General features: G+C 43.0%; 1 pseudogene; it reads right to left on the bottom strand.

Annotated features, from left to right (window-relative positions):
* Nucleotides 1-7,800: 7,800 nt before the first annotated feature.
* On the bottom strand, nucleotides 7,801-9,092 carry LOC100963974 (annotated as a pseudogene).
* Between the last annotated feature and the right edge of the window lie 12,951 nt (nucleotides 9,093-22,043).

Below are 22,043 nucleotides of genomic sequence, written 5' to 3'. Positions count from 1 at the left end.
TTATTTTTATACTAAAAAATAAGTTTTATAAAAAATAAAACTGAAATGATGTGAAGGAAAAGAAAGAGAAAGTACTGGAAGTAAATAAGATTAGTTGTTCCTTTTTCTTGGTGAGTTATGAATAATTCTTTTGATCTCACTTTGCTTTTGTTTCTAAATTGTATCAAAAGAAACTTGTGTTTCTTTTATTGTGGAAGAAAACATGTTTGTGTCTTTAGAGAAGTTCCCATTAGAGTTAATGTTGTTCTCAGATAGTTCAGTGGTGTTTTAGTGGTTGGTGACTTTATTTGACAATTTAAAAAGTGGTGGGTTTTGGCCAGGCATGGTGGCTCAAACCTATAGTCCTCGGCACTCTGGGAGGTTGCAGTGGGAAGATCACTCGAGGATAGGAGTTTAAGACCAGTCTGGGCAACACAACAAGACTTTGTCTCTGCAAAATAAATAAATAAATAAAATAAATTAGCATGGTGTCATACACCTATAGTTCTAGCTACTTGAGAGGCTGAGGTGGGAAGATTGTTTTGAGGCTGCAGTGAGTTATGATAATGCCACTGCACTTTACCATGGGCAACAGGGTAAGACCCCGTGTCTAGAAAAACCGAAAAAACAAAACCCCCAAACCAAAGTAGTAGATTTGGAGTATAGTACCAGCTACATTGGGCCTTACCCTATAAATATTCTGTGAGACTGAGTAAGCTACTTTCTTTGTCTGGGCTTTAGTTTCTTCCTGTTTTTATACAAGTAGATTGAACAAAAGATACAAGTATCTTGACAGAAGATCCAAGTCTTCTGTCAGTTATTTAATATAAAGAAAATATAGGCTCGGTGCCTGTGGCTCAAGCGGCTAAGGCGCCAGCCACATACACCTAAGGTGGCGGGTTCGAATCCCCAGCCCGGGCCTGCCAAACAACAATGATGGCTGCAACCAAAAAATGGCCGGGCGTTGTGGCGGGCGCCTGTAGTCCCAGCTACTTGGGAGGCTGAGGCAGGAGACTCGCTTGAGCCCAGGAGTTGGAGGTTGCTGTGAGCGTGATGCCATGGCACTCTACCCAGGGGGACAGCTTGAGGCTCCGTCTCAAAAAAAAAAAAAAAAAAAAAAGAAAATATATGCACAACTGAGTAGGCACTTGTGAAAATGAGAATTAGGAAAAATAAGCTTTGATGGGGAACAGAGGGCCACTGCCAGCTTCAAGCTGAGTAAAAGCCATTTGCCATGGGGCCCAAGAAGAGGTCCATGGCCACAGGAGACCATGGTGTGTAGTGAGGGGAACATGAAGTTCAGAGTCAATGGTCTTGGATTCAAATCCACTCGAGACCCTGAGTCTGAGTTTCTGCATCTGCTAACTGAAGACAACACTTTTATGCTCTTGACTTTGTGTGTGTGTTTAATCAGAGAATGTTTATCACTTGCAGATGTGCTTGTGACAGTCTTTTGGTATAGAATGTAACAGGTCAGTGATGAGGTGGGGCAGGGGGACTTAAAACAGTGGGAAAAAGGGAGATCAGAGGTAAATTTAGAAACCTAGATTACAAAAGTTTAAAGGAACCCTAAAGATTATCTAATCACTTTGCAGATGGGAAAATAAGGCCTAGGATTGATTACCCATGAGTGGGTGGCAGGGCCAGTTTGGGAATGTAGGTTTTTAATTTTCCAGTCATACCACAAGGCTTTCGTTAACTTTATGTTTTGATCCTGGCCTGGTCTCAGTAAGAGAAAGTGGAAATTTCCTTGTGTATCCCATTAGAACAATTCTGCTTAGGGGTTTTCAGATGTTGTAATCAGCAGGTGAATAGACAAAACTCTCTAGGAGACTTATTGGTGGAAGATTCAACTCTTCTCTCCCAATTATTTTATGAGCTAAAGCAGTGGGAGTAAACACTATGTAGTTGATTAGTTGAGTTCCCTGCTGGAGCTGCTCGTTGAATTTGAGTCTGGCTCATCCCAAGTTCAAGCACAACTTCCCTGGATTGTACTGGCTGCCCATTGAGGGATTTTCTGCGTATTAATTCATCTATAAGAAGTGTCCCCATTGTTCTGGGTTACTATCTGAGAGAACTGTGGGATTTTCAGTCACCTTTGAAAGAGAACAAGTATCCCTACCACACTAATTTGCCCTAATCCACTTCTTTCAAGGTGCTTTACCCCTAGCTGGGCGGCATTCTCTTGCTTCTCTACTTAATTTCAGCTGCCTGGGGCCGGGTTCAAACCCACCACTCTCGGTATATGGGGCTGGCACCCTACCCACTGAGCCACAGGCACCTCCCTCTCTACTTAATTGCAAAGAAAAAGTTTTCTTTTTTCACGAACCTAAAAATTAAGAGTTTAGGTTCTCTCAAGCCCTCAGTTTTTTTGGCTATAGAAGGATTCCAGCAATCTCCTAAGTAATTTTACTGGGTGAGAGGGGAAAAAGGGCAATGAAAAGAAAAATCATGAATTAGCACCCTCTGCTTTGGAAAGCAAGAAACAGGACATAAGAATATTAAACTATTCAGGGGGGCTCAGCGCCTGTGGCTCAAGTGGCTAAGGCGGCAGCCACATACACCTAAGGTGGCAGGTTCGAATCCTGCCTGGGCCTGCCAAAACAACAATGATGGCTGCAACCAAAAAATAGCTGGGGCGTTGTGGCAGGCACCCGTGGTCCTAGCTACTTAGGAGGCTGAGGCAGGAGACTCCCTTAAGCTCAGGAGTTGGAGGTTGCTGTGAGCTGTGATGCCATGGCATTCTACCCAGGGGGACAGCTTGAGGCTCTGTCTCAAAAAAACAAAAACAAAAACAAAAACAAAAAACTAAAACTATTCAGGGGAAGGCTGGCTTCACAGGAGGATTTTACTCCAGACTCATTCAAACAGTAATGAATCTCAAGTGACCAAATCTCTTAGGGAACTTCTAAGTTTTCTAAGATGTTTGATGAGAGTAAAAGGACTAGGATGCTACAAAGAAAGACTGTAGATCCACCTTTCCTTATTCATTTCTTAGGACCAGGATCAGGTTCACACTGGAACGATTTCTTCCAAGCTCCTTAAACCCAAGGCATGGAGAACACAGCCTAAACATTAATGCTTTCCAACACAAAATTTCTTTCATAGAGTCTTTGCTGTTATAAAAAAATTCCTTGAAAGCAAAATGTAAGAGAGCTTTGTTTATAGAAAAGTCCATTCTTCTCTAGGCTAAGGGCTCCTTGTTCTTTTGCTATCTCCCTCCCCTCCCCAGACTGCTTTGTTTATGTGACAAAGTCAATATTGTACTTTACTGACTGACAGTCACTGTGGTAGGGAAGATGGAGTTGTAAGCTGTGGCCCCAAAGGCAATATAAGGGAATAGAAAGGCATAAAACTCAGTCCCATGTCATGAATTCAGGCTCGGGTTTTCCTAATGACTTCTCAGACCTTTAAGTAACATTACTTAAATCTAAGAATAAGATTTTACATATTGTGAAGTATATGAAGCATTTAACACTGGGCCAGGCACACAGTAAGCACTTAGTAAAGTCTACTTGCAGCAACCATGAAAGTTTGTTTTACCAATTTTTTTTTCCCTGATAGGTGTGGGTGGCAGGGGAACTAAACTTCCCGAACAACACTAGAGAGATGATTGCTGAAAGACAGGGAGAATAGAGGAAGAACAGCACAATATTGAAGAGAAATACTGGCTAGTTCTTTTCATGAGGGCCAACTCTTCAGCCGTGGGTCAACGTGCGATGCAGTAGAAATGCAGTGGACCTTGAGAAAGACAGATTTGGGCTCCAGGTTCTATTCCATTGATTTTAGTGGTGCAGCATGGTGTAAGTTACTTAATAATATGTCTCTAACAAGGTTGCTGTGAGGACCAAATGAGTTAATGCTGAAACAGATTTTCAGGTTTTCTGTGCTCATCTCTTGTCCTCCACACCTGCTGCTCCAAGATCTAGGCTGCAGCCCTGGAAACAAGTGCATTCTGCTAATGAAAGAAGCAATAAAGCCTGCTTGAAGGTGTTGGCAGAAGCCTACAAAGCCTTACAAGTGTGTTAGGGTCGGTGACCTTCACAATTATACTCTTCTATTAATAGTTTAGCACCAATAATGAGCCCAGTTGATAAGAATGGCTGTAATGGGTTCCTTGTTTTAGTTTTGGGATTAAAGGTGACCTGTCTATTCAGGACTATGTCTACAAATTGCCCACATGAATTGATGACTAAGTGGAAATGTCGCTCCACATCCTGGTTGCTGGGTCTGTGGAAAGCCCACCCAAGCAATCTAGCTAGTTTTCAACTAAGAACCTTCAGGGCATTTTGGTTCTATGTGAATACTGGATTTCAAATTCAGGTAAACACATGAAAGAGTGTGTGTGTATATGTGTTGGAGGGACAGAGTATGGGTGAGTGTAAATTTAACACCATGATGGGGACAAATGAAGATAAACAGAGAAAAATAAACCAACCAAAGGCCCAGGTAGAAACCTGCTCAAGTCATCTCACTTGCATTCATCTAACTTAAATAGCATAATGAAGACATTTTGGCTTAATAAACAAAGACTGCTGCAAATGCTGCAAATTCTAATTATTTAGCATGAAAAAAATGGTGATTTGACTCTACCCCAAGACTGAGACTATTGCACATTTTCTCCTTATGGATTATTTACAGTAAAAGTATCTTTCAAGTCAGATATTATTGTTTTGGTCAAGGGCCATTGTATAATGTTTACCTTAACTTATGGAATGTTTCAACCAGTCCTTATGCTTTTTTTTTTTTTATTGTGATAAAATCCACATAACATTTACCGTGTTGACCCTTTATGAGTGCATAAGTCAGTGGCATTAAGGTACATTGACATTGGTGTGCAACTATCACTGCTGTCTGTCTTCAGAGCGTTTTCCTCTTCTCAAACTGAAATCCGGTATCCAGTCAATCATTCATATATTTAAGAGACAGCAAGTTCCATGTTTTGGAACCATTTGTGATTTATTCATATGAGGAATTATCACAGGAAGTAGTATACCCTTTATATTTTCTTATTCATTTGCTCAGTTACTCAGTGGGTGTTTGCTGAGTACAGACGATGAGTCAGTTAGTGCACTGAGTATGATGCTGAAGGTATCAGACAAGACCCTTGCCCTCTTGAATCTCAGAGATTTTTCTGTTTTGGGTATGCCAGGCAGAATAATGCCCATCCTTCATAGATGTACATGTCCTAATTCCTGGACAAAAGGAGATTTTAAGATATGAATAAATCAAAAGTCTTGAAATGGAGAGAGCATTCAGGATTTTCCAGGTGAGCACAGTATAATCATAAGGGTTCTTATAAGGGAAAGAGGGGAGCAGGAGAGCCAAAAAAGACAGGAAGGGCCATACTCCAGGGATTGTGGACAGCCCCTAGAAGCTGGAAAAGACAAGGAATAGATTTTCCTGGAGAGCCACTTACTTTTTGTCCTGTAGGATTCATTTTGGAATTCTGATCTCCAGAACTATAAGAGAATAAACTTAAGATATGAAGTTTCTTGATAACTTGTGACAGCAGCAACAGGAAACTGATACACTTGCATTTTTGCTTAGTCAATTTTAAATTAAGGGCGTTATTATGAGTTTTGCTTGGTTGATTTAGGAAACAGGAAATTGGGTTTTTTTCCAAATGACAGAACTGTGTTTGCTTCAGAGTCTCTATCCACCTCATGCCATCAGGCCTGTGCCATCAGGACTTTTAATGGGCTTGAATCTTAGAGATTTTTCTGTTTTTATTATGGTACCTTATTATAGGACGTGTTTCATTAATCTCTATTATTTCACCCACTGTGGCTTGCTAGATGTCTAACCCTCAATCTAGGAGACGTTCTACTCTTGGCTCAGGCCCTTTCTACAAACAAGGCAACTCCCACGAGGAGCAGTCATTCTATTAGTAAATGTATATATGCTTAACCACTTTGCCTACAGTGAAAACTGTTGCCACAGAGTGCTTGTTCTCTATTCATATGTGCTATGTACTAAACGGTGAGATTCTTAATTTTTCTGAGATGCAAATAAAAGGTACAAATATTCTATGCACGAGTCTTTCTTAGAAAATCAGATAATTTTAAACTCTCCTTATTTACCTACTTATATACTTGTCTGAAATAGTAATTTTTATTCTTTTGGCTGGAAAATTTCCTCTTGAGAATGGAGAATGGTATTTCCAAAGCTTTCTTTGGCCTCCCTCTCCAATCTGCTGGGCAGAGAGAGGTCAGGACTGATAAAGGGGGAAATAGCTACTAGTCTTCAGAAGAAAAAACTTGAGTGAGACATGAAAGGGAGCTCCACGTTCTCTGCCTTCTTGACCTAAGACCAGAGAAAAACTGATTTTTCTATTTATCTGATGTTTAGAGATCTTCATAAAAGTGACTCTCTTTTTTAAAAAAAAAAAAATTGAAATGTCAGCTGAACATGTCTATTTCATGCTAGAAATGAAATCTAAGGAATAGAAAGTTGAAGCTCTTTGAAATGGCTTACAAGGCCTGTCAGGACCTGGCTGGCCCTTTCCCCTCTTGTCCAGCCTTATCTTTTATCATTCTGCCTCTTAATCTTCCAGGCATACTGATTTTTTTCAGTTCCTCTAAAATTCTGAGTCTCTCTAGCATCTTAGCCCATGACTAACTCAGCCCAAACCCTGCTTTCTTCTCCTGCTTGCTGACTCCTACACGACCTTCGGCTTAGAGGTCACATCCTTGGGTTAACTTTCCCGATACACCGCTCTGAACTGTTCCCCTGTGACACAGCTCTTCCACGCCTCTGTTGCTAATGTCCATTTGCTGTCTCTGTCCCCTCCTAGATTGTAAGTTCCAGGAGAGTATCACATGGGGGCCTGTGTCTTTTTTGTACGTTGGTTCCCCATCATGCCAGGTGCTTCCTTCTAACAGACTGGCACTCTGCCTGTGGTCCAAATTTACCTCAGTCAGCTTTTTATACGCCACCATTTGTTTTAATTGCACCGTCGTACATGACCGGGCAAACGGTGGATGGGTACCTGTAATCAAACAGTCCGGAGATTTTAAGCACTTTCGTTCATTCCTGGAGCAGTCACTGAGCCTTGGCAAAAGGTAATTTAAATTCTGGACAACGAGTTTTCAAGCTGCTTCAATGGCTACATTTTGAGAACAGCGGAAAAAACCTGACCCTTTGATAATTAGACTGAATCAGTTTTAATAATTCTACTTTGTGTGCTAGAATGGTTAGCAGACTTCATTATCAGCAGCCTGATGAGAGAGCATTTAGCTTCTAATATAGATCTTGTAATTTCAATTTGCAACCAAACTTAGGCCACTCGGAACAGAAGTGTTTCTTAGATGAGATGATGTTATAGTTTCATCAGTATAAATAATTTCAAAGTAGGCCCAGGTAAAAGCGTACAGGTAGTATTTTATCTGTGTACATTTGATCCAGGGAAAAGACAGCTGACTGTTGCAGTTGAAAGTCACCATCAACCCCTGTAACCTAGCAATCCTGCATTTGCTGAAATTGTAAACTGGTATCTTTTCTTTGGCTCTGTGTATCTGGAATCATTGCTAGACTCCAGATAATGCTTAGCAATTAAGGGGAGCTATTTAAAAGAAATTTCCAGAAAATACACGTGACTTATTATCTGACCAGGGCTCAAAGCATTCTGGACTTCCCCTTTTGTTAACATTCATAAATTACTTCTTCAATATCTCTCACCCACGGTAGCCTGTAGCTTCCATCAAGGCAAGATTATTTCTCCTTTTGCCACTGAATCCCTAGCACACAAAGGAGACACTTTTTTTTTTTCCAGTGACCTCTGAACTCTTTATTGGTATAAGTACATGCTGCTCTACTGCCTCAGTGTCTCAGAACTTTGGTGCTGTTGGTCTCAGACACCACTTTGCCATCCACTATCCTGTGGGTGGTGGTCTTCTGGATGGTTTGCATAGAGTTGCTGCTGTCCAGGGCATCACCAAGGTTGAAGTCCTCCCCATCTTCCAGCAGATGGCGGTAGGTGGCGATCTCAGCCTCTAGCTTGACCTTGATGTTGAGTAGCGCCTCATACTCCTGGGCCTGGCGCTGCCCCTCTGCCCGGGTCTGTGGCAGCTCTGACTCCAAATGCAGCAGGACCCCATTGAGTTGCTCCATCTGCATGGCGTAGCGGGCCTCCACCTCCCTCAGGCTGTCCTCCAACCTGGACTTCCGATTTCTCGTGGAGTCCAGTTCAATCTCCAAGGACTACACTGTACACATCAGCTCTGTGAGCATTGTCTTAGCAGCTCCGACATCAGCAAACTGTGAGGTGACCACAGAGGTGCTCTCCTCAATCTGCTGGGACCAGGTCTTGGCCAGCTCTTCTTGGTTCCTCAGTACCAGCTCGTCATACTGGGCCCTCATGTCTGCCATAATCTTGCTCAGGTGCTGGGATTTGGGAGCATCTACCTCCACAGTCAACCCAGAGCTGGCAATTTGAGCTCGTAGGACTTTTACTTCCTCCTCGTGGTTCTTCTTCATGAAGAGCAGCTCCTCCTTGAGAGCCTCGATCTCAGACTCCAGCTGCAGTCCAGTGATATTGGTGTCATCAATGACCTTGCAGAGCCCATGGATGTCGCTCTCCACAGATTGGCCAGTTCTGTCTCATACTTGACTCTAAAGTCATCAGCAGCAAGACGGACATTGTCAATCTGCAGAACGATGTGGGCATTGTCCACAGAATTGGCAAAGATCTGAGCCCTCAGGTCCTCGATGGTCTTGAAGTTATGCGCCCAGTCTCTGACCTGGGGCCCCTTCATCTCCAGGTGTTCACGGATTTTGCTCTCCAGCCTCTGATTATCGGTCTCCAGGTTCCTCACTCTGTCCAGGTAGGAGGCCAGGCTGTTGTTCAGTTCTTACATGGTCTCCTTCTTGGTCTGGATGCCCCCTATTCCTGTCAGACCCCTGGCCATCCCCATGGCCAGGCCCCCGGACCCCCAGCCGCCCCGGAAGCTGGTGGAGAGGGACATGGAGATCCGGGAGCTGGAGCCCCTGGTGCCTGCATAGATGCTGGCTGCGTGGCTGGCGGGCCCAACACTGTAGCTGGGTGCCTGGACTGATCCCAGGGACCAGTAATTGCTGGAGAAGGTGGTGGAACGAGTAGTAAAGGACATGATGTCAGAAGAGGAGAGGACAAGACTTGGGCGAGCTGGGCGAGACACTTCTTAAATACTGGTTGGATGGATAGATGAATGACATTGATGGATGAAATTCCATAATGATGTATTGGTATATATGCATTTTTATCTTTGGCCACTGAATTTAACCTGGTTCTGAGTTAGAACTCTATAGTTTATTTGGAAAATTTCTTTGCATCTTGCTTCAGTTACTATGGTTACATAATAAGCCATCTCCAAACTCATGGCTTAAGACTCAATAACATTTATTTTGTTCACAAACAATCTGAAGTCTGAACTGTGCTCAGTGGAGAAAGCTCATTTCAGCACTCCTTGTTGTTGGCTGGGTGGTTTGGAGGCTGGAGAGAGAAACCATCCAAGAGCTGCCCTTTGCCTGCATTTGGAACCTTGAACAGCCAGGCTGGATCAATCAGGGCTCCTCAGACATCTCTGTCTCACTCTCTGTGGTCTCCCTGTAATCTCTCTAGCATGGTGGCTTCAGAGTAATGGGTTTTCTCACACGATAGGTCAAGAACCCAGATGTGTGTGTTCTAAGGAAAGAGAAAAAGCCACATAGGAGTCATGTTACTTTTTATGACCCTGCCTGCTAAGTCTCACAGCATCACTTGTGCTGCATTCTGTCTCTTTGAAGAATTCACCATAGCCAGCCCATAATCAAGGGAAGGTTGAACTGGATTCCACATTTTGTGGGAGAAATGTCAATGAAATTACAAATGTATTTAGAACTGTCACTTACCCAATCACTGTCCTGGAAGTTTTGAAGGAAACTTTGGTCAAAATAAAGTTGAGACTTGAACTCTTACTTTTTTTTTTGTAGAGACAGAGTTTCGCTTTATTGCCCTTGGTAGAGTGCCGTGGTATCACACAGGTCACAGCAACCTCCAATTCCTGGATTTACGTGATTCTTTTGCCTCAGCCTCCTGAGTAGCTGGGACTACAGGCACCCTCCGCAACACCTGGCTATTTTTTTTGTTGTTGCAGTTTGGCCAGGGCCTGGTTTGAACCTACCACCCTTGGTATATGGGGCCAGGGCCTGGTATGAGTCTTCCATCCTCGGTATATGGGGCCAGGGCCTTACTCACTGAGCCAGAGGCACCGCCCTTTGAACACTTATTCTGAATGAGATAAGAACTCCTGCAGAGACATAAACCTAGAATATCGTTGTCACCTTTTCTTATTAACAGAGATGAATATGAAGGTTTGCTTGAATGAGGACCCTTTTTATGCTAGTAAAATGCATGATAACTCTTCTAAAGGGCAGAACTCCGAGGTATATTTCCATCCTTTAAATGTGTTCAAGTGGGGATCTTACAAAGGGGAGGAAGAGTAACAGACAACATCAAGTAGACATTAGTAGACACACACTTCTGAGCATCCTTCTTGCTTTCCCCCTCCGTTCCAGCTTGTTCCCCTAGGCCAGGCTTCAAGAAGCTGGCTGGAGACTTTTCTCTGATTCTCTAGTTGCCCTTTTCAGATCTTACTTCCCCAGTGCCTCCCAGAGTTATGTAAAGTGTCATTTCTGTAATCAATAAACTTCTTTTATTTTTATTTTTTTTTTATTTTTATGTTTTATTTATTTATTTTTTTTGAGACAGAGCCTCAAGCTGTCCCCCTGGGTAGAGTGCGATGGCATCAAAGCTCACTGTAACCTCCAATTCCTGGGCTCAAGCGAGTCTCCTGCCTCAGCCTCTCAAGTAGCTGGGACAACAGGTGCTTGCCACAATGCCCGGCTGTTGTTTTGGTTGCAGCTGTCATTGTTGTTTGGTGGGTCAAGGCTGGATTCGAACCTGCCACCTTGGGTGTATGTGGCTGGTGCCTTAGCTACTTGAGCCACAGGCGCCGAGCCTAATCAATAAACTTCTTATTCGGTAATGCTGATAGTGGTTCTGTTACATGATTGAATTCTGACCAATGGAGAACAAAACAGTATCGTATTATTTTATAAAAAATCCTTGGGTGTGGTGTTCGTGCCTGAAAATCTCAGTGACTCAGGTGGTTGAGGCAGAAGGATAATTGGAGTTCAGGAGTTTGAGACCAGCTTGGGCAAAATAGTAAGGCCTCATCTCTAGGAAAGTGAAAAAAATTAGCACTGTGGTAACATAGTGCCTATAGTTCCAGCTACTTGGGAGGCTGAAGTGGGAAGGTCCCTTGAATCTATGAGTTTGAGGTTACAGTGAGCTGTGATTGTACTACTGCATTCTAGTCTGGGTGACAGAGTGAGGCTTTGTCTCTTTAAAAAACAATTACTTTGGGGCTTGGTACCCGTAGCTCAGTGGTTAGGGTGCCAGCTACATACACCGGGGTTGGCGGGTTCGAACCTGGCCTGGGCCTGCTAAACAACAATGATAATTACAACAACAACAACGATGACAACAAAGAAATAGTTAGGCATTGTGGTGGGGGCCTGTAGTCCCAGCTATTTGGGAGGCTGAGGCAAGAGAATTGCTTAAGTCTAAGAGTTTGCGGTTGCTGTGAGCTATGATGCCATGGCATTCTACCAAGTTGACATAGTGAGACTCTGTCTCAAAAAAAAAAAAAAAGTTGGGCGACGCCTGTGGCTCAGTGAGTAGGGCACTGGCCCCATATACCAAGGGTGGCAAATTCAAACCTGGCCCAAGCCAAACTGCAACAACAACGACCACAAAATAGCTGGGCGTTGTGGTGGGTGCCTGTAGTCCCAGCTACCTGGGAGGCTGAGGCAAGAGAATCACCTAAACCCAAGAGCTGGAGGTTGCTGTGAGCTGTGACACCATGGTACTCTACTGAGGGCAACAAAGTGAGACTTTCTCTCTAAAAAAAAAAAAAAAATTATTTTCAGCATAATATAGCTTGAATAGTTGTTTGTTATCTTCAATACGTACATATAAAGCCTCAACTAAGATGGCTGCTATAAACCATGTATGTGGGTGGCACTTCTAAAAATCTAATGGTCAGAACACTTTGCACTGACCTCTCTTAAGATATCATCCAAATATGAGCAAAGGTGCAAGTTAATAATATGCGGTACAACATATGTTTTTCTCCTGCTAGATGAGGACCTGGCAACTTTTTAAAAAAGTGGCCAGATAGTAAACATTTTAGGCTTTGGGAGTTTCTGTTGCAAAGCTAAAACTAGTCATAGCCGATACATGATTGAATGGATGAGGTTGCATTCCAATGAAACTATTTACAAACACCGGCTGTAGGCAGGATTGGGCCCGTGAGGTCTTAGTTGGCTGATCAGTGCCCAGAAGCTAGTAGACATTCTGTGAACATGCACCTGAAGGAGGAAAAATGCCCTGTCATGGAAATAATGACTTTCTGGAAGAGCAGAGAGGGCAAAACAAGCAAGTGTACAAAAGAAACAAGAGATGATGTCCCTAAGTACATTGCATGCAATAGGAAAGGGATCAGAGAAGCGAGGAAAGGGAGGAGGATAAAAGGTTAATATTAGTTCAACAGAGTAAATTAGTAGTACAATTGTATTATAATTTTACAATTAGTGTTCTAATTTTTTTCTTTTTTTTGAAGACAGAGTCTCAGTTGTGCTAGGGTTGAGTGACATGGTGTCATAGCTCATAGCAATCTCAAACTCTTGGGCTCAAGTGATTCTTTTGCCTTGGCCTTCCGAATAGCTGGGACTACAGCCCCCTGCCACAACACCTGGCTATTTTTTAGAGACCAGCTATTTTTTTTTTTTTCGCTTAGGCTGGTCTCGAACTCCTGAGCCCAAGCAATCCGCACACCTTGGCCTCCCAGATGTGAGCCACCATGCCTGGCCAGTATTCTAAATTTTTCTTTTTCTGAAGTTTCCCCCCTCTAATTTCTAACCTTTTCTTAGCTAATACCTGGGAAACTGAGATTTAAGTAAAAAAATTTTTTTCTGTGCAGTGGTAGAAAATATGTGTGGCAAAAGGTATGATTTGTTTTATGGGGTGGGGCATAAGAAGCCATGCCATGTTTTCATATTATTCTAAAAATGCTAAATCTAGTTCAGGCTTCACTTTCCAAGGTTTACAAGGCAGACAATACCAGTATTTGTATGTATATGTGGGCCAAGGTGGGAGGGCAGGTGAGGCCTCCCTTTCCTTCCCTGGTTTGGTTTTTTTTGTAGAGACAGAGTCTCACTTTGTTGCCCTTGGTAGAGTGCTGTGGTGTCAGAACTCACAGCAACCTCCAGCTCTTGGGCTTAGGCGATTCTCTTGCCTCAGCCTCCCAGGTAGCTGGGACTACAGGTGCCTGCCACAATGCCCAGCTATTTTTTTGTTGCAGTTTGGCCAGGGCCAGGTTTGAACCTGCCACCCTCTGTATATGGGGCCAGCGCCGTACTCACTGAGCACAGGCGCCCGCCCCATCCCTGGTTTGGTTTGAGATCTCATGGTTATAGAGTCCAGGAAAATGGTGAAGGTTTCCAGCACTCAGGGTAAGATGGTCATCACAGATGGTGTGAAGCCCTACGGTGAGACTGTTGCCCAGGCTTCTGAGGCCACAGTACTTGGGATCAGGGCTCTGCCACACTTGGGTTATGAGGAGGCACCAGCTCTTCCCTGACCTCAACTACTAGCCTAAAGACTCTTACCTCAGATTATCTTCAAAGCACAAACTTTCTGGGTATGGTGGTTTATGCCTGTAATCCTAGCACTCTGGGAGGCTGAGGCAGGAAGATCATTTGATCTTAGGAATTCAAGTCCAGCCTGAACAAGAGTGAGACCTCATCTCTACTAAAAATAGAAATACTAGCCAGGTGTCATGGTGTTTGCCTATAATCCCAGCTACTTGGGAGGCTGAGGCAGGAGGATCACTAGAGACTAGGAGTTTGAAGTTGCAGCGAACTAGGATGATGCCACTGTACTCTAGCCTGGGCAATAGAGTGAGACTCTGTCTCAAAAAACAAACATACACAAAGCACCAATTGGTCTGTCCTCTGCACCCTTGAACAACCCACCAATTGCAAAGTAATTGCCCAAATCGTCTCTGGGCAGCCAGCTATAGATGGCCCTATTTAGAAAAAACCTGTCTCCCTACACGCATAACCCCTGGGTGAGCCCTTCATTATGCCCAGTCAGAGCTGGAGATGTGATCAAGGTGCTCTCTTCCAGCCCTGTCTGGAAGCTTTCTTTTTTGGCTTTGAGACAAAGGCCCTCCTGGAAGAGGTAAAAAACACTTATTCCTTCCTGATAGATAAGAAGTGGATGCAAAAATGTATCAGTCGATTACACAACTACAGAAAATTCTCAATAAATCATCATGCTCCATATATACAATACTTTCTGCTGTTAGAAAAAGCTCATGAAAATCAAATGAAATAGTGGATAAGAAAGGGGTTTTTCTTTTACTTTCTCACTTACTGTCTGTAGGGCATGATGTGAAAAGGATGTTCTCAGTTAAAATGAGAAGAGAGCAAATCGTTAATTGGTTTCAGGATGGAAGGAGTTAGAGAGGAAATACTTCTCTCTTGCAGATCTATGAGTTTGCTGACTCCATATTTTCCCCTTTGGGCTTCTAAATAGGGTTAGTTTCTTCTGAGTTCCTGAAAACGGGCCAGTTGTTTGAAAAGTAGTCAAGAGAATGTTTCTAAGTTCTGATGGTCTCCCCACAAAGGAAGCGAAGAGCATTAAGGAGCTGCTGAGTTGACACCACAAGGATGTGATTCTTTGACCCCTTTTTCTCCTTAAAAAACTGTTCCTAAAGCATAGCCTAGAATAGCCTAGGAAGTATTTGGACCAGACCCTTCTATATCTGCATGTTCTCCAAGTGTAAGAACTTAAAATAGGGCTGTATTTAAGAACATGAGTATGAAAGGAAGTTTTCCCTCCAGGTCTTCCCTTTATTGACCATGTGAACTTTATGCCAGGGACTGACTGTCCATAAGCATCAGATCCCTTGCCCCTGAAATGGAGGTAATGACAGCATCTACCTCTGAGGATTGGGGGTAGTGTGCATCAGTGGCTAAGAGCATGGACGTGGAGTTGGACTAACCAGCTCCCACTCACTGCTGGCCCCACTGCCTGTGAGCTCTGTGTGAGCCTGGTCAAGTTCTTTACCTCCGTGGGTCCCAGTTTCCTTTATATAGAGAATGGAGCTAGCCACAGGACCTATCTCTTTGGGTTGCTATAACAATTTAATAAATTGACAGAGGTGAAACGCTTTAGGACAGTGCCTGATGGCTAGTAGAGCTCCCTAAATGTTATTTCTTTGTGTTGTTATGAAAAGCAGAAATGAAATTGGGAAAGGCAATGTCAAAAATCCTATGTGGGTTTCTAGTGATACCCAGGATCATGGCGGATTCACAGGAAGTGCCAGGCATAATGCTGTCTAACTTGGCATGACCTCTTTGCCTGAAAAGGTCCCTTGCTCAGATATCTGTACCTGACTTATATACTGACATTCAGAATCCAATTATTAGAGAATAGATGTGCTGACCCAAAAGAAGAAAATGAGGCAAAAATCTCAATGAATGGAAGTTTATTAATTCAAAATTGAGGACAGACCTGGGGAAAAACACAAACAACAAACTTAGGCTGCTTTTCTGAAGAGGAATTTGGAATTTTAAGTATTAAAGGGAAGTAGGGCCTACAGAAAGGAAAGAAAAAAAAATAAAGTTGTGGGGGTAGTGAGACAAAATGGTTACATTATGGTGAAACCCAGGAAACTCTATATTTTACATAAGAAGAGACAAGTATTAGGAAAGAAAAAGGGAGTGGAGGAAGTATTAGTTATTTAGATGTGTGTGCCTGTGTGCCTGGAATGATTCCTGACTTTACTTTGTCTCTGTTCTGTACCTGTGAAGATGGACTTGGAATTCATAATTACAAGAATTAGGGAATTGAATAGACTTTTGTTTTAGGGACTAGATGTAGCTTGCAGACCTAAAGTTATAATTTGCTCATCTTTGCTAATGGGAGACCAGCAAGAAGATTTCCTTGAAAAATGATCCATGCTGGGTCCAGTGGCTCATGCCCTCCCAGCACTCTGGGAGGCTGAGGTAGGCAGAGCAGGAGTTCCAGCCTGAGCAAAAGCAAGACCCCGTCTCTAAATAAACAGCCGGGCATTGTGGAGGGCGCCTGTAGTCCCAGCTACTTGGGAGGCTGAGGCAAGAGAACCACTTAAGTCCAAGAGTTTGAGATTGCTGTGAGCTGTGATGCCACAGCACTCTACTGAGGATGACCTAGTGAGACTCTGTTTCCCCCTCAAAAAAAATCCATGGGGTCAGTTCTTTACAGGTGCCTGAAACCTTTATTTTCTCCTTTAAAAAAATTTCTTTTACAAATTCATTTGATTAAGGCAGTATGATTTGGTTATATGCATACATTGCTACCTAAAAACTACTCCAAAATTTGGTGATTTAAAATAACAACCATCATTTATTTTCCCCAGTTCTTTGGATTGACTAGGCAGTTCCGTCACACATGGTATTGGTGGGGAGCTTTTGTATCTGGGGGTCACTCACATGGAAGACCCAACACCTCTCTCCACCTGTCCTCTCCTGGTGGCTTTCGTTACTCACAGCATTGTCTGGATTCCAAGAGATAGGTTCTCTTAAAATCTGCACTCAGAAGTTTCGGAACACCACTTCTGCTTCATGCTAATGCTCCAACCAGCCGCAGGGCCAGCTCAGATGTGGAGGAGAACAAATAAACTCTAGCTCCTGATGTGAGCAACAGCATGCAAGGACAGGAAGAGGCTGTCTCTGGAGGCTAGCTACCTGTATTAGTCATCTATTGCTGTGTAATAAATTACCCTAAAAGTTGCATTATTTTATGTGGTTTCTGAGGATCAAGAATCTGGGAACGGTTAGTTGAGTGGTTCTGATTTCCGAGTCTCTTAGGATGTTGCAGTCAAGCTGTCAGCCAGTATTTCTGAAGGAACTGGAGTACCCCCTTCTAATCTTACCCACGTGACTATTGGCAGGAGACTTCAGTTGCTTGCCACATCTCTCTGTGGGGCAGTTCACAGTTTCCTGCAGTGGGAGCCATGATCAAACAGCAGAGGGTGGGAAGGTGAGGAGGAGAAGAGGGGAGAAGGGGAAAGGGGAACCAGAAGGGGAGGTGGAGGGGCCCAGGGGCCTGCCAAATGGGAGCTGAAGTATTTTTCTAACCTAATCTTGGAAGTGGGTTTCTGGTGTATTTGATGCTTTGGGAAACTTTGACCATACCAACCAAGTGATGCCCAAAGGGCTGCTGGTTGTCTGTTGTGGGCACACATTTACACTTGAGTGTGAGTAGGTCCGGGTTTGTCTTCTACCTACCAGGAGGTTTTGATGCGTACTAAGCATGAAGGCTGCAGCCCCCTGGGCTGTTTGGAGCAGATGTCACTGAGAGCATAATATTTTAGTTTGGGCTCTTCAGAGAAGTCTTTCTTTATTTTTTATTTTTCCTGCGTTGCAAGTCTCTCCTATTGATTAGCATACGTGGTCTCAAACATAATTGATTAGCATACATGGTCTCAAACATAAGAGTTCGTATCAGTGGCTACCTACACGCAGATACACATGTACATCCGATGATGTCACTACACGGGATTTCTTGAGCATGCTCAGTGGATACTGAGTTCTTAACCTTCCAGTTTGACTCATCACCATAGGATTTGGATTCATTCCTCTATAGGTATTTGGATTCATTCCTCTTTTCTTACCCTCTCTCCCTCTTTCTTTCTCTCCCTCCCTTTTATCCAACAAAGTACCTATGTGGGACTCACCTTTTGGGCTATTTTTTGAGCTCATAATGATTCTCCCTTCCTTTTTGCCCCCTTCCCAGTTTTCCCACTAATTATGTTTGAACCACATATCTTGACCCTCTGAACATAGCAAATTGGATCACTGTGGACAGTTGACTCAAGCTGGACAATCTGATTCCTCCCCTGGAATTTAGAATTGAGACGAAAGACCAAAGGGGAGACAATAAAGAATTCTTTTTTTTTTTTGAGATAGTCTTACTGTGTCGCCCTTGGTAGAGTGCGGTGGCGTCACAGCTCTTGGGCTTAAGAGATTCTCTTGCCCCAGCTTCCCAAGTAACTAGGACTATAGGCACCTACCACAATACCCGGCTATTTTTTTGTTGAAGTTGTCATTGTTGTTTAGCAGGCTCGGGCCAGGTTCAAACCCACCAGCCCTGGCGTATGTGGTTGGTGCCCTAACCACTTAGCTACAGGCGCTGAGCCTAAAGAATTCTTTTCGCATGGCTGAACTTCTGCCCTGTAAGGTACAAAACTGTGCTGGAACTGAGGACTGAGTCCTTCTCGGCTACTACTCTGTTTTTTTTTATTCCAAGGAATATTGAAATATGAAATCTTGTCCTTTTGTTGTGTAAGTTGATTTTAAAAAGTCCATCTGCAGTGATTAAAGAGTAAAGCAGATGATAGGAAGAATTGATGATGGAATATGAGAGAGTGTGACCTTTGAATTCCAGATGGCTTTCCATTTCTTTTGTCAGTCTTTCTCTGAGGCTTGGCTTGGATTCTATAAGATTCCCAATGTAGGCTTGTAATAATATGCACCCCCTCCCTTTGAATTTGTTAGCTCCTATAGGTTTCTGTCCCTTGACTACTAATACAATCCATATACAGGCACTTTGGCTGTTATACCCTTAACCTGGCGAGTTCAAACATCAGAAGAGGAGATAGTTGCTGAAGCCGCATTAGGAAAATAGATGCCTAGACTCAAGGTGGTGAGAACACTGGGAAGAGATTTCTACTCCACCTGGGAGTGCTGGCAAAGGTATCACAGAGCATGTGATATTTAAGCTAGGGGTGAAGGATGCTAGGGGCTTACAAAGAACAATAAGTTCCATGTGGCAAGGCTGGTGTGTAAAAGCAGGAGGGAGAACAACCATAAAAACTGGAGATGAAATTTGATGCCGGAAATGTCAAGAGTTTCTTACGCTATGCTAAAAATAACAAGACATACATTGTCAAAAGAGAAATTAAAATAATCTAAAAGCATAATTTGGAAGCAATTGGTCTGGAATATCTCCTCATTATAGATTCATTTGCTATGTACTGTAATTGACCCGGTCCTTGTAAATGCACTTGGAATTCAAATAACTCTTATATACACCTTCCATAAGATTTGGCCCATACTTCAGAGAAAGCTATTGAAAACCATCAGTAATCTTTCATTCTGGTTGTAATATGTCTGTGGCATGTGAAAGGCATTAAAAAAAGACGTTCACCGTCACATTTGGCTCTGGCATATGTTAATTAGAAACAAAAGCAATTTGAGTTTAATTTAATGGTAGTGGGAGAGTCATTATGCTCTGCTCTTTGGTTACACACTCTGCAGTGAAGGTAGGTTCCTATATTACTTTTTTTTTTCACTTCATATTCTTTTTGTCTCTCACCATCATGATTAACCTGGGGATTCTGACTTTCTCCCCTTTTCATTTTCTCTCTCATTTGCTGCTTCCCCCCTATATAGTTAATGACCATATTTGGAATTCAATTCTTTTCTCCTTGTAAGCTGATGTTTCTTTGTTTCTGCACCCTGTAAGCACGTATCTCTCATTTTTCTTCAGGTGGACAGAGTCAATTATGGATTATTCTGGGCCTGGGAACCAGCTACTGGCTCACATGCATTAGTTTTCCCCCTCTTCTTCCTATTGCTGATCTTATAGCTTTTCCCTACTCATTAACATATCCATTGACCATTATTCAGGGATGAAGGAGGAAAAGTAGCTTAAAAGTTAGTTTTTTTGAGCAAATTTGATGAAAGTTTAGTATGGAAAGGATTTGAACTTCCTAGCTCTAAGAAGAACTTTTGATTCTCCGTAGAGCTGATTTCTTTGGGAATATTGACTTTCCTAGGTTAGACCACTAGGCTGTGGAGGGAAAGGCTAATAATATCCTAAAGATAAGCACAATTTGGGGAAAAAAGTCTGTTTTTTGAGTTTAGGGCCCTGGGGTTCTTTTCAAAAGTTTTACCAAGCTGTACAAAAAAAGCTTTCTTGGAAGAAAATGGGTCTATGGAGAATTCCAGCCTTCAGGAGATAGCTTGCTTATCATATGGGAGAGCAGAATAGCCAGAACTCTCACTCTTTATTGAAAGTTGGAAGTAGTACTGCTTTCAGGTTCAGGGATGTGTGTCCTCACTTTGCCATTGACTAGCTATGTGGATCAGGTATGGTGGCTCACTTCTGCAATCCTAGTACTCTGGGAGGCCGAGGTGGGCGGACTCCTTGAGCTCAGGAGTTTAAGAACAGCCTGAGCAAGAGCAAGAAAAAATTAGCCATGCATGGTGGTGGATGCCCATAGTCCCAGCTTTTTAGGAGACTGAGGCAGGAGGATTAATTGAGCCCAGGAGTTTGAGGTTGCAGTGAGCTATGATGACACCACTGCATTCTACTCTGGGACAGATTGAGACTCTGTCTAAAAACAAAACAAAACGATGGGCGGTGCCTGTGCCTCAAAAGACTAGGGTGCTGGCCCCATATCCCAAAGGTGGCGGGTTCAAACTTGGCCCCGGCCAAAAACTGCAAACAAAACAAAACAAAACAAAATATGCCCCCCAAACTAGCTATGTGATAATGACAAAAGCAATACATATATTAGAAATAATACTGATGATTTCTTTGTTATGCTATTGTTATGTGTAAGATGTTTTGCTAATTATTTATTTATTTGTTTATTTATTTTTTGAGACAGAGCCTCAAGCTATCCCCCTGGGTAGAGTGCCATGGCATCACGCTCACAGCAACCTCCAACTCCTGGGCTCAAGCGAGTCTCCTGCCTCAGCCTCCCAAGTAGCTGGGACTACAGGCGCCCGCCACAATGCCTGGCCATTTTTTGGTTGCAGCCATCATTGTTGTTTGGCAGGCCCGGGCTGGGGATTCGAACCCGCCACCTTAGGTGTATGTGGCTGGCGCCTTTGCCACTTGAGCCACAGGTGCCGAGCCTGTTTTGCTAATTATACTTTGTTCTTGCAAAAACCTTTTGAATAGGAAATTATCTTTATTTTATATATAGGAAAACTTGATCAGAGAGAAATTTTATAGTATGCCGAATGTAGCCTGGTTGATAACAGGCAGTAGGCTAACTCTGGAGCCTTTATTATTAACCACTATATTATTATACTTTTGTTGGGGCTCAGAAAATGATACCCCAAAGTATGGTGCCTTGGCATGCTGAGTACTTTGAATTCAAGGGCATAGGAAGGCCTCAGAAGCACTCTTAGAACCAAGGTCTAACCTGACCTCCTCTTGTCTTCCTGTCTCTGCCCTCTCACTGTCTTCTGAAGCAAATCATAGAGACCAGAGTTCTTCTTCCCTAAGGTGGGTCATAGAAACTAGAACTCTTCTCCAAAGTCAGCAACAGCAACTAGATTCATTACTCTAAACTTCCTTCACCTTTCTGTCTATAAAGAAATTCTCTGACCAATTCTTGTCTGATCGTAGGTCATAAGACTCTAATTCCAGAGAGGTCTTGCCCCATACCCAGGAGGAAGAAATCGGATAGCAGAGAGGCCAAGAAGAATTTGAACAAATAGGTCTTGTTGAGTTCCCCACTCAATCTATTATTATTAGGTCATATGTGTTTGTACAGTTACATTTCTGCATGGTGGTCCATTCTTCAACAAATACTAGCATAAAAATGGATAGTTTTTCATGTATTTTTGGATCTTCATTCTGAAGGCTCCAGTGTCATGTAAAACTTGAATTAAATAAATTTGCCATGCTTTTCTCTCTCTCTCTCTTTTTTTTGGATATTGTCTCACTATTATGCCCTCGGTAGAGTGTTGCGGTGTCACAGCTCATAGCAACCTCTGACTCTTGGGCTTAAGCGATTCTCTTGCCTCAGCCTCCCATATAGCTTGGCCTACAGGTGCTCGCCACAATGCCCGGCTATTTTTTGGTTGTAGTTGTCAGGCCCCATATCCCAAAGGTGGCGGGTTCAAACTTGGCCCCGGCCAAAAACTGCAAACAAAACAAAACAAAACAAAATATGCCCCCCAAACTAGCT

The sequence above is a fragment of the Otolemur garnettii genome, unplaced genomic scaffold (genome assembly GCF_000181295.1).
Source record: "Otolemur garnettii isolate 467f Iridium unplaced genomic scaffold, OtoGar3 scaffold00003, whole genome shotgun sequence".
Classification (NCBI taxonomy): domain Eukaryota; kingdom Metazoa; phylum Chordata; class Mammalia; order Primates; family Galagidae; genus Otolemur; species Otolemur garnettii.
The sequence above is the reverse complement of the archived record's forward strand: the minus strand, read 5'-3'. Positions and strand labels throughout refer to the sequence as shown.